General features: G+C 36.6%; 1 long non-coding RNA gene across 1 annotated transcript; it reads left to right on the top strand.

The window, feature by feature from the left end:
• Positions 1 to 7,540: 7,540 nt before the first annotated feature.
• On the top strand, positions 7,541 to 9,884 carry LOC121143746. Its single transcript, XR_005881067.1, has 2 exons — positions 7,541 to 7,738; positions 8,353 to 9,884. It is a non-coding gene; the product is annotated as an uncharacterized LOC121143746 (long non-coding RNA).
• Positions 9,885 to 11,903: the final 2,019 nt, after the last annotated feature.

Here is an 11,903-nt window from a genome sequence, read left to right on the forward strand (position 1 = left end):
GGTCAGCCTCAAGAACGTACAAGTAACAGTATATAGACTGAGCAGGCTATGCTTAAGAATATGTATGTATGTATGTATGTATGTATGTATGTATGTATGTATGCAACAATTAATGAAAAAAGAGGCCATGAATTTGAGGGAGAGAAGGAAGGGGTATATGGAAGGGGTTCGAGGGAGAAAGGGAAAGAAGAAAATGATGGAATTTTATTATAATTTCAAAAATAAAATAAAAAATTACTGCTCTGAAAGCTGAAATAGATTGGGAAGAATCAAACTGTACTCTGCAGGTCAGAGTGGGAAGACCTCCTTAGATGCTATAGGTCCGCTATTAATTTACAAACAGAAAACTCAAGCCCTCAGCAGCAAAATTACATGCTTAAGGTCAAATAAGTAAGGATGTACAACCTCATGCTTTATAGGAAACTCATGTTCTTTGCTAACTTACCCACACCCATTCAAAGCTTCTAGATATTAACTGACACTCAAATTTACAGACAGCTGTGATCTACATGTGCTACCTCTTTCCAGAGAGCTGAAGGTGAAATATCTCAGTTTTTCCTGCTTCAGTACCAGATTGCCAACCATTAAAATGCTATGCAGGCTGGTAGTACTAGCTTTTGTTCTTATACCAGCAGAGTGTCATTTCTGTGGAAATTAGTTGTGATTCAAATGTTTCTCTGTGCTCCTTTAATGATAGCCACAACTAAGCAATAGTAATCAATTTATGAAAAGGGGTGCTACTGATATTCACCAAAATTCAAGGAGGAAATTAAAGTCTTCCATCTTTGGCACACATTACTCCCATGACATGCATCTTCCTGTGGGTTAGTTCTTTTGTTTTGTAGCCATTTCCCACCATGTTTATATCCATATGTTATGTATTACTATGTAAAATCTTAGGTAATTTGTCCTAGCTGTATTAGATGGTGATGTTCATTTGAAAGGAGGAAAGTCTGGCTCTATGGCTAATGTCTGATATACCTGGAACTAGGAGGTAGTAATTAGAGGGAGAATGAATGATATAAAATGGAGTAAATTTCAGTACTTTCTTCTTTCCAGAGTAATCTACAATTTGATATGAAGCAGAGTAAGTCGCAGGCCTGGACTTGCATTGTTCCAATGGAATATAATATCCTTATTTTTGTACTGCACAAGTTCTTAAATTGGCAGGCACACCAAAATCCTCTGGAGGAATCATTTGTACAAACTCATGTCCAAGGTCTACATGAAAATATTTCCATTGGGAGCTACTGCTAAGCTAACCCTCAGATGTGAACTAGAAGTCTCAGAGGTTTATCGATTATTCAGAAGCTAGAAACATTATAAAATACTAAAAATAGAAACATATTAATAATAGAAACATAATAGGTTTTGAGAACATAGAGATTTGACTCAATATGGTATGATTTGCTGAATAGATAGACCAAAATTATTTCCCACAGAACAACTTGATGCATTTTGCCAAATGTCCATCACTGGGCAGTCACACTCTAGGTCTTCTTGCCAGAAATCACCTTTTCACATGCATTTGATAAATGAAGAGATGCAGTGAGCCACTGGTTAACAGTTTAGCACATGACATTAGTTCTCACCTCAATCCCAAGGGAAATGAGGTCCATGGCAGGTAAATTATTTCTGATGGCTGTGTGAGAATTAAGAGGGAGATTTTCCTAACAAGGAGAGTTGCTCCCAAGAAAAGCAAAGCCAGATGTAGCACCTCTGTAAAGGGAAAGAGCCTTAAGGGCTTTGTGTGGGGGGGATGAAGGCAAAGTACACTTTGCCAGATGTTGACCAATGGCCCTTGATGGAGGGAGCCTGGTTCTCCAATTTCTACAGGCTCAAGTCACTTTTAGATTGACCCTCTGTTGACCCTAGTTCATTTAAATGCAAAGCAAAAGAAAGACTGAATGACTTAATCCTACTCCTTAAATTACAGAGTATTAAACAACTGACTGATTGAACCAATTCAGAGAAGAGACTACAAACACTGTATATTCAAACTGTTCAAATTTGTCATTTAAGCCAATGGAGAAACAACTTTCCCAATGTCTTTGCCCACAGTATTTTATATGCTTACCTGAACCTCATTTAGAGTTATGAGGCCTTTGAAGTTCTGTGTGGAAAGGGAATTGACTATTGGGTCAGATACTGTGAGACCCCTTCGATACGGTGAAGTGTTGAAGTGGTCACAGGCTACTGAACTAAGCTGAAAGACAGAGGAAATGGGAACATGGTCATGTAGATTAGGCTGTTTTAAATTAACTGATGAAGAGAGAAATGGTGAAGCTCTGTGGATATAAATGGAATTTGGGGTCTTTGATATTGGTAACCATGACTTTTAGTGTCCTCCTTTAAATCTATTTCCAGTTGTCAATAAAGCCTGTTTGTCTAGATGTCCTCAGAGTACATATAGTTCAGAGACTATGTTCCCTTTAAAATGTGGTTTTGATTAATTGATTCTTGGATCATTCAGTTTATTTTTGGTCAGTTAACTTGAGCCTTGGACTTTAATAATTTTTTTTCATATTTGGCTATGTAAAAGGAGGATTAAAGCACACATCAAATCTAAGCAGCAGGGCTTAAACCAAGCCAGACTCATGAACTTACTCCTTCCTTCTGATGTTAGACATCTATCCCCTAAAGCATCACCAATGTTTTCAATTAAGGAAGCCATGTTAAGTGGCATGTGGACCACTTTATTAAGGGAAACCCAGAAGCCAGTGCTAAAGTCTTGGCATATAATAAGACAAAATTAAAATCTAGTCACTTTGGATTTACTGGAAGTCTACTGAAACTTCTGTGAAGCCCTAAGATGTTAACAGTCCTGATAGTAAAGAAAGAAGGGGTGCAACATCTTTTGAAAAAATTTCAATACCCTTACATCCTTTGGAGATGTATCATCCAACTAATGGAATTAGGGAAGTGGGTATTTACTTGTGTTTCATCCCCTTTACTTCTGGCTGAGACTGTAACATCCAGGGCCCCACTGTGGTCATCCTTTTAGTTTTTCATTTATGACCTGTGAAGTGCTTAATTAGCAGATTCTACTTTGGTATATTACATCCTTTCACTTTCAAAATCAGGCTACTGGATCAGCAACAGCATCAGTATCACCCAAAAATTATTACAAATTCAGAAGTTGTGGTCCATTCCAGTAACATTGAAACAAACAGAGTTGGGAATTCCAACTGAGTGAAGCAGACAGCTTGCTTTAACAAATGATGTCATTCTGAGCTTACACCTAGTGGGAGACTCACTGCTGAAAACATTTCCTAGATGTATTCCACCCTTGAAGGTACCATTTTTCCTCTCATTGTACATATAGCCTTCAGTTAGAATCAGATACTAAACAGAAGAAAAGCACATTTTTCATGGAGTTTCAAGAGCACTTGTCAAAACTTTCTTAAGCTCCTTCCAAATCTCATGACTATGTGGAGCACACAAATTCATATACACAAGGATAATTCACACACACACACACACACACACACACACACACACGCTAAGTTGCAAGTTAGAAAACAAAAATTTTTATCATTATTTAAAAATCCCAACATTCCATAAAAGTGAATTGTCTTCTTTCCACTTGGAAAATCTAAGGAAAAAAAGATGAACTCGGCATAAAAATGTTCAGGTTAAGATCTTAGAACATAGAGATTTGATGAAGAAATATAAGACTCTCCTTCACAATAAAAATGAATTATACGCCATGAAAGTTTGTCGTTGGGCATGGATAAATGCAAACACCCTGACTCTCCTGCCCCCACATATCCTAAAAGTTTAGAAATACATGCAGCCCTGGTTTTGATTATAGAATTAGTTAATTTTCTCTGCATGGTATATGTATTCTGTTAGTGAATTGTAAACTTAAACAATTTGTTCCTTACATCTTAATACACAGTTGAGTTACATTTTGGGACAGTCTTCACAAAGTTCTTTCCTGGCAAGTTAGTGATGGCAGCTTAATGCACTGGTTTGGAGTAGTGTAACAGCATTCTGCAGTAAATTTCCCTGTCATGATGGCTTAGAATGTACTAAATGTTTCTGCAGAACTTTCAGATCTGGAAACCTGGGTAGGTTTTTTTTTTAGAAAGGGCAGAAGGTGATAGAAAAAGTTGTAAGGTCTCATGGTAAGATTTACAAAGAGATAATTTGGAGGTGATCTGAAGACTTTTGTTATTTTCTTGTCATATATATTTATCCATTGTTCTAGTCAACTTCGTGAATCCATTTAAGAGTAAATAGGGAAATAAGAGGGAAAGAATTTTGGTCAAACCATGTATTTGACTGAATTCTTGGTTAGCTTACACTGGATGAATATATCCTTCAAGATGCATAGCCTCAAGCTACTGCTGAAGTTTATATATTCCTGGTAAGAAACTGAGGCAATATTACCATCTGTAAGCCACATGAATATATTATATTTAGTTAATGAGCTTCAGATGAAACATATTCATTTTAGTCACCAAAAGCACCAACCCTTATATACTCTAGAATATGTCACCTATATTTCTCCTGACCTTCACCCAAGTTGACGGAATGCAGACTCACTATATTCCGGTTCATAATATTTAAGTGGATATGAAAGTTGATAAAGGTTCTTAAGTTCTCTCTGAGGTTGGCTTTCAGTAATTATAGGAGAATATCATAATGACAATATTTGCATGGAATATATTTGAATTTATATTACTATGCACATGGCTAGCTGTTGAAGAATATTCATGGAATCAAAAGTGAAAATGAGAAGAATATCTCATGCTGTTTGTCAAAGGACTGGAAGTGACTTATAATACTAATATCTTCAGTATCAAGATGAGGGATAAGAAAGCAAAACAGAATAAAGCAAATTATTCCAAGAATCTAACATAGTAATGAGATAGGTAGTAGGATAGATTAGATTAGGCTTTCTCATATTCTCAGTAAATGGGGGAGTAACTACAATCAAGCATCAATTAATAATGATGGTGACACATTCTGAGAGGAAAGTCCTTAGTGAATGTCTTCCATGTAAGAACCCCACAGATTATAATTTTATCGGACCACCTTTATATATGCAGAAGCATCATAATGTAGGAGATTAAAACTCTTTGATGGCATTTATATCAATTTGCAGAGAACCCGTGTTTCTTCAGAGAAAAGTAGCTAATTATTTTGTGTTCGAATCTTAATTAGTTAAGCTCAATAAGAAGGGCTCATAATTGTCTAGGCGTAGGTGTTTTATTACATGAATAACTTACAAAACAAGTAGAACTACAGCAAAATAAGTTTCTGAAACTATTTTCAGGGGGCCTGGAGAAATGGCTCAGAGGTTAAGAACACTGGCTATTCTTCCAGAGGACCTGAGTTCAATTCCCAGCAACCACATGGTGGCTTACAACCATCCATAATGAGATCTGGCACCCTCTTCTGACTTGCAGGCATATTTGCAGACAGACAGAATGCTCTATACATAATAAATAAAGTCTTTAAAAATAAATAAAAAATAAAAAGTTAAAGAAAACTATTTTCAGGTATTTTTTTTGGTTTTACGAGACAGGGTTTCTCTGTTTTGGAGGCTGTCAGTCCAGCCTGGCCTTGAACTCAGAGATCCACCTGCCTCTGCCTCCCGAGTGCTGGGATTAAAGGCGTGCGGCACCAACGCCCGGCTTATTTTCAGGTATTTATGGATAGGTGGCCGGCCACAAATTCAGCTGTACTTCTCATAATCTCTGTCTGAAATCAATAGTGAAGACTGACATTTCAAAATATGTAAACAAGCCACATTCATGGTGTCACCTTATACCCCACTTCTATGGCTCCTATGCCTCTTTTCTGCCCCTCCCTCCGTCTTTTTTGCTTGTCCCTATTTTTCTCTTTATTGGTGAGACTCTTTGACTCCTCTCTCCCCCTCTCCTCCCCTCTCCTTTCCTCACCAGCAAATGAACCCTGACATATCAGAAAACTCTCAACAAATATAGGACAATAAAGTGTTAGAGTTGTCCCCCTTTTAAGCTAAAGATTTGGTAAAATAGAAATTCAAGTTACTAACAAATCTATTATCAGAACTGTAATATAGTAAGACACACAATATATATGTATACAATGTGGCAGTAGTTACATGATTGCACCTATTTCTTTAAACTCATAAAAATGTACACTAAAATTTATGGATGTAAATTATCCTTCAATTAACCCATCTCAATTATTACTCAGTAAACCTATCCAATAGTTGTGCATCATGAAGCAAGAAACTCTACATATACCTTTAATCCCAGTACTTGGGAAGTAAAGGCAGGAAGATCAGGCGTTCAAGGACAGCCTAGTTTACAGAAGATCCTGCACAAGAGTCAAATAACAGGAGATTTGCTGCATGATAGTGTCTTCTATATATGACAAGGAATTTGCATCCATGAAATCTCAATAATATAGTTGCCTAAACTAGACCTGAAATATAATAATATCAGTTGACATATCAATATAGATGGGGTAAACCCTATAGTGCCCCCCACTCCTACATGAAGTGCTACAGGCAACTAATGGCTACTGAGAGAGGGAAAATCAATCTTCTTTAGGGACTAGCCCCCTATGTAGGTTAGCTCTGCACTGGTCAGCCCGAAACACGTGTGCATATGACAGTATTAAAGGGATTCAACAGGCTGTAATTATATATATATGTATATACGTATATATATATACATATACATATATATATAATGTAAGAACAAGAAGCTATAAATTTCAGAGGGATGTGTGAGAACATTACTCAAGGAGTTGGAGGAGAAGAGGAATGGGGGAAATGATTTCAATAAAAATTAAAGAAAAAATGAAGACATGAGACAGAAGTGTAGATGAATTTATTACAGACAACCAGAATGGTAAGAATGTAAAAATTCTAAAGCCAATCATGTTAGTGTGCACCTCTTTTCTCAGGTAACAATTAGGAAGGCTTGGAAGGATTGCCTGTGCCCAGGACTTTGAGGCCAGCTTGTACAAAATAGCAAGACCCTATTCCATAAAAGTAAGAAATAAAATTTGACATATGAAAGAATTGAGGCTGAGATCCCACAGGCATAATGTCATGCTTGGCTGATAACATACTCCCTCCAAGTGGCACCACCAGAATACTTTCGTTTTCTGTAGTTTGTTTATGTGTGTATAAATTTAAAGGGTTTGATTAGAATCTTATTAAGCCAAGACGGTTCTCTGTTGAGGTGACCTAATTTGTAGGCTGATGGAGGAATAGAATTGTTTAAGTATCAGAAAGTAAATCATCTCTCACAAAGACAGGTGGAATGGATAATGTCATGTGAAATTTGAGAAACATCTGTTTGCCTATAACAATGCCTGGGTCAAGATGAAGCCACCTGGTTGAAATAATGTTTTCAGGTTACGAAAATCACTATCTGGTTGACCCAGGACATTCTGTGTAGTGTGCATGGAGGGGGAGAATTACCAGTTTTAAAAATTGTTTGACTTTGGGGCCGGGCATTGGTGGCGCACGCCTTTCATCCCAGCACTTGGGAGGCAGAGGCAGGAGGATCTCTGTGAGTTCGAGGACAGTCTGGTCTACAGAGCAAGTTCCAGGACAGCCTCCAAAACAATACAGAGAAACCCTGTCTTGAAAATCCAAAAAAATTGTTTGACTTTAATTTGGGGGTTTGTTCTCATGCTAGGAGGGGAAGAAGAAACTTGAATTATTGTGAAAAGTCATCATCAGTTTGAGCATTGTGCTCAAAAGAACAGATTGTGGCTAAAATGAGTAAGCACTGTATTCCGAATCTGAATCTTTTACTTTCTTTCTTTCCTACATTGGCTTGTTCAAATGGCTCTTTCCTGTAGGGAAAGGAAAATTACTCGTGTCACTGATTGCATCAATGTAAAATATAAATGATTAATGCATTAATGTAATTTTCTTAATTATGCCTTAAAGAACTGGATTTACCTTCCTAAGCATACACAAAATAGAAACCATGACTTAAAAATGATGATTTTGAAAAGGAAATAAGAATCAATGCCGGGCCCTGATGTGCAGCCTGTGTCCTACAATGTGCGGAGGGTGTCGGGATTGATGACACAGAGACCAGTCGGTGGTGAAAGAAGGCTTCTAGAAAACTTCAAGAAAGCTTTCTGAAGGCTTCAAGAACCCCCCCTGGCTTTATTCTTACCCACTCTGCTTATATGCCCTGACACCAGATGCGGTGGGGGGGTGTCAGGAAGAGGTGGTTAGTCATTAGAAAAGGTCAAGGTCAGGGTGTTCTCCTGGGGGAACCCTTATCAGGAACTTATTGCTCTGGTAAACATTTCTTATGGGCACTGTATTTTTTTAGTAAACATGTTTTTTAGTAAACATGGCTTCTCTGTGCTCTATTACAGCTGCCTGCTCCCAGGCTGATGTCCCCTCTGGCCAAGGTCTCTTGTTCCCACAAATCAAGGCAAAGTGCATCCTCTGGTTGACCTTGGATCCCCCTGAATACACTTATTTCAGTGACTTTACAAATCATTTTTCATAGCTGATCCCATGGATTTTCAAGAGGCTCACATATCCCCTGCTGTATTATGTTCACTTAGGGATATACAAGCAAAATCATTTTGACCACATTCTGTAGCATTTCTGTGTGTATGTAGCACAACATACTTAACTTTTGAGGGGAAAATCAATGGTTGGGGATTCATTTTCATACAGAAAGTTTAGAAAGAATGCATAACTGATTGATGGTAATTTTGAAACACTACTTGATCTTGAATGAAATTCTTGACTCAATTTCTTTTTGAAGTTCAAGCCTAGTAGAACTTTGCCTTGAATGCAGTAGTTCTCTTTGATTTTTCAAGGTTTAGTGATGACTATGGGACAGGCACTATGAAACTTTTTGTGTTTATCTTTTTCTAATTTCTAAAACAACCCTATGTGGAAGAGGCATCCTGTTTCACCGAGGCAGCTAATGATCAGGAGGAAATCAAGAAATTTGCATTTCCTAATAGTCAGTAGTAATTTTGAGTATCTTGTTTTGAGCATATTTACCTCTTATGTATCTTTCTTGATTTAAATATTTTGTCAATGCAAGTCCCTGAGAAGGTACATAATTATCTTCTCCTATTCCAAGAATCGTCTTAATAGCACAATTTTTTGAGACAGGATCTCATGTAGCCCATGTTGGCTTCAGACATACTATGTAACCAGAGATATACTTGAACTTGTGATCCTCTTGTCTCTGACCCTCCCCTCAGCCGTATAGTTTGGTTTTTATAAGTTCAATTTATCTATGTTTACCTTACTTATTTGGGCTTTGGGTCATAGTTAAAAATCAAGTTTTCTTCTACTATTTTTTATCTTTTGTATTTGGTAGTTCAATCATTTTGAGATACTGTCTGTATAGATTAGGAAGAATTAAAACATTTTTAAAACATAGTTTCAATACTATTTGTTAAAATAACTTAACAATTTCCATTGACTTGTGTTGCTGCTCTTGTCAAAAACCCAATACACTATAAATATAAAGATTTCAAACTTATTTTGTGTATTAATTATACTTTCTATGGAGATTGTTTAGACATTTTTCCTTTATAAAAATGAGATAGTAACATACAAAGTGGACTCACTTGCTGTCAAATCCTTACTGAAAGAATTTTATACTCATGAAAGAATAGTAACTTTTAATATTGAATGTAAATATGGCCAGATATGGTGATTCACGCTTGCAAAACTACTACTTTGAAGACCAAGGCAGTATTGCTGTCAGAATGAGGCATATCTGGCTAACAGATTTAGTTTCATACTAGTTTAGACCATACATTGAAACTCTGTCTCAAAATAAACAAACAAAACAAAATAAAAACAAAACCAGGCAGGTAACAACCCAAAAGAAAATGTAATTGAGTCTCTGTTAAAATAAATTAATTTTACCGGGCAGTGGTGGCGCATGCCTTTAATCCCAGCACTCGGGAGGCAGAGGCAGGCAGATCTCTGAGTTCGAGGCCGGGCTGGACTGATAGCCTCCAAAACAATACAGAGAAACCCTGTCTCGTAAAAACCAAAAAAAAAATTAAATCAAATAAATTAATTTTATCTACAGTAGTTTAACCTTGAATGTGTATTTACTTGGGAGCTAGTTTGGAAAAAGTATATAAATGCCATCATTGGTGCCGTTTGTAAAAATCCAACAATTCCTCACTGATTAGCCACTAAAAATTAAAACAGGAAAAGGAAGCCAGATAATTATCCTACACTAATTAAACCTAATTATAAGACATTTCACAAAACAAGAATCACAGGAAAGTCATTGCCCATATCTAAAAGGAATAAAAATGTAGTTTGAAGTCTCAGACTTTCTTCCTCCTGATTTTCCTTTGAGATTTTCCAGAGATATGTTTCAAAGGATAGCAATGGGTGATGGAATATTTTGGTACCAGGATATGGATCATTTGGTGCATAAACAAACTATGTAGAGGATAAAGTTGGCTCCAAAATGGATGTATGTGTGGCTTTAACAAGTCAACATTTATGATGAACACAATTAGTGACAGATGTTAGAACCGGGATAGGGAGGGTTGTATTTACTGCTTCTCAGCAGATTTGCTGAACTTATTCCTAGCAAGCAATATATTTGTGGCAGACTGGCACTATATAGTACATAGCAAGTTCATACTTTGTTTTTAAACTTTCTGTATGATAAATGGTGGTTTTGAAAGTAAAGATGTTAGTCATTAGAAAGATAAAATGTAGCAAGAAATGTTATATTCATTCTTGGGATGGATATATGCACAAAAGTGAAACACACACTCATATATATGTTAATGTTTTTCGATGATTGAAAAATTTCACTGTTTCAATTTCATGGATAAACTTGACAAAATATTAGTAGCTTCTGATTGATTTTTCTGTAAGGGAACACTTGGTCAGGACAGAATTAATTTAGTAGAATAAAACTAAGTCATTTATGGAATCTCGATTTTATTAAAAAATAGTAGATACAGTTCCCAAATTCAAAATAAAAAGTACCAGTTACATGCGTTATTTGGCTCTATGCATTACTTAGTCTCTTGGTATTCATTCATCAATTATCAGTTAACATAAAAACTCCAACTCTGCCCGATTTTGTCCTTTTACAAGAGTAAAGCATTCCATTCTTTCTCCTCTCTTCTTCATTCCTGTTTGCTTCTTTGGATCCTCTTCTCCCAATGCTTGTGTCAGGAAGGCAGCTTATGGATAATCAACACTTTAACAGTCTTAAGTTACCCAGTCAGAGGATAGGGCTATCCCCTTTTCCTGTCCTTTATAACACTGTGTTTCCCTTCATCCTTGTGAGATGTTTACTACTCCCCACCCCCAACATCTTGTTTGGAAATTGCTTATTGTATTCCTTTGCAACTGCATAATGAAACAATTTGCAAAGATTCTACTAAAGAATAGTAACAATAAAACAATGCATCTAAGTCATTACCTGTGATTGTGGGATGAGGATAGTGAATGTGGAATCAGTGGGAGACTGGAGTACATTTTGAGGAGAGAAGATTTATTTTTGCCTGAAAGGATAGTCATTAATGAGGGTTTATGCTCAGTCTTTCAGGTATTTCCCCTGAAGGCTGTAGGTATCATTCGGCTTGTCATAGTTTACAATGAAAAAAAGTATACAATACTGACAGTAAAAAAAAAAAAACAACTCTGAACTATAATGCTGACAGTGACTCATGACTCTTTACAACAACAAATACCCTTGGAGACTAAATACTTCTGTGTTAAATCCCACATGTAGACCTAGTGAGTTGTTTGTTAATTGTCCTGTTGAAGTAGAAATATAGCAGTATGTGCCAGTAGTTCTTAGGGTATGCAACAAATGTTTAGGCCCATACAAGTGGCATAGCCTGTGCATTTGAAGTTCATATAAAAGCTGGAATTTGTCCTGGAATTTAATGGGATTTGTTATACT

This window comes from Mesocricetus auratus, unplaced genomic scaffold, assembly GCF_017639785.1.
Source record: "Mesocricetus auratus isolate SY011 unplaced genomic scaffold, BCM_Maur_2.0 Super-Scaffold_100013, whole genome shotgun sequence".
In the NCBI taxonomy this organism is placed as follows: Eukaryota; Metazoa; Chordata; class Mammalia; order Rodentia; family Cricetidae; genus Mesocricetus; species Mesocricetus auratus.